Source organism: Sinocyclocheilus grahami, unplaced genomic scaffold, assembly GCF_001515645.1.
Source record: "Sinocyclocheilus grahami isolate Dianchi unplaced genomic scaffold, SAMN03320097.WGS_v1.1 scaffold621.1, whole genome shotgun sequence".
NCBI lineage: Eukaryota > Metazoa > Chordata > Actinopteri > Cypriniformes > Cyprinidae > Sinocyclocheilus > Sinocyclocheilus grahami.
This window is the reverse complement of record NW_015505800.1, coordinates 810,840-812,562: the sequence shown is the minus strand read 5'-3', so window position 1 is coordinate 812,562 and position 1,723 is coordinate 810,840. Positions and strand designations below refer to the sequence as shown.

General features: G+C 35.3%; 1 protein-coding gene across 1 annotated transcript in view; it reads right to left on the bottom strand.

The window, feature by feature from the left end:
* LOC107557831 (cyclin N-terminal domain-containing protein 2-like) overlaps positions 1–1,723 on the bottom strand; it is a 7,534-nt gene that overhangs the window by 4,948 nt on the left and 863 nt on the right. The window lies entirely within an intron of this gene.

The following is a 1,723-nucleotide window of genomic DNA, read 5'->3' as shown; positions in this document are numbered from 1 at the left end:
CGGCTACTAGGCTATCGCATGTGAGGATCCTGCAGGTGGCGGATTGTTTATAGCCTTTTCTCACAGCAGCTGGAATAATTAAATGTATCATTTTGATGTCTGATTGTAATCCAGAAAGGATTATGTGTTTATGAAGCACATGTGAATGAAATTAAATTATATTCCAGTTTTAAATGTGCTTCTGATTACAGATATTCTGGGATTACACAAGATTTGTATTTTAAAGACAACCAGTTCGAAGGGAGCATAATTTGCTTTTCGGGTTAAAAGAATTTCTTAATATGAAATTCGAAGAGTATGCCAATTAGATTAGACTGTGCAGAAATTGAAATCTACACGCTAATACACACTATACTCATAGTCACCAATGCTGATGTTGTTAACATTAATCATTTGAGAATAAAGTATATTAATAATTTTAACAGTTTGATGTAATATGAGCTAACCGATCTTTAGATTTAATCACCATTGGTAGCAAGATTTATGGTAATGCTTTTTTCCTCAGTTGGTCAGAACAAAAGTGGCAGACTTGTTACTTACTTGTTCAGATGACAATATACGGTGACAATTCTTATTTGGGTTATATATTCCAAGACATAGGCTAGAATCTGTGACACCGGTGTGGTGACTGACTGCCACACATACTCCTCAAAACATTAGATTAATCCGCGCTGGAGCCATGCTGCCGCACAACCCACGCAAGGAAGATAATTCCGCACACAGCTGCAATTGCAGGTTTTCAAACAGAGATGGCGACAGAGGCAAAACTTACCGCCTGCAGCTTTAAAGCAGCACTATGCAGCTTTTTCGGCGTTCAAAATTTGCTAAATGTATATAATGAGCGAGTACATCATGAATTCATCTTCCAAACCGTGTATTTGTCTTATTATAAGTGTACCGTAGTGATTTGGAATAAGTTCTTAGATTTGGACTATTGTAGCCTGGTCGGGTCGTCAGCGCTGCGGAGTAACACATACCTGCGTGAATCGCCATAGACATACACTTAGAGAAGTAGCTACAGTTGGAATGTTCTTCCGCGGGATGTGTGCAGTTCTGTTTATTAACCGCTAGAATGCTAAAAGTTACATAGTGCTGCTTAGCTTTAAACAGACTTGGACAAAAATTTCCCAAATATATGGTAAAGGTATGTCTTATTCCTAAATGAACACAATTTCAGCATAACATTTCTCCAAGATAAATTCAATAAAAAAAGATAATATAATTCTGTTGTTTACATACAAAATACATAAAAAAAAAATATTGACATTTGAATAAAGATAGCTACTTATCCCTGCTAGGAGTCATTATTATTGAGCATAAAGTTGTTAAATTATCTAAACTATATAAAAGTTACTAGAAAATCAAAGACTTGGTCATGTTATTGTTTAAAAGTGTGCAATATCCTTAGAATCTGCATTGTGTTATAGCTATTCTTATCACCACTGATTAATTTCATGTTAATTTCTGTGACAAGAATATGTTTGAATCCTTTGGAAATGTCTGGATTTCTGCACTGATTACATAATTTCACATTTGTAGACCAACACAATCTGACAACTAATATCACACAAACAATTGTACTTTCAAATTTTTTTCGAATACACCAATTAATCATTCGCAGTGCAAAGTAAATGAACATTTGTAGATCCTCCTTCAACAACTCAACCTCTAGCAAACGTTTCCTGTAGCAGACTTGTGACCAGCTTTGAATCCCTCCCCATAA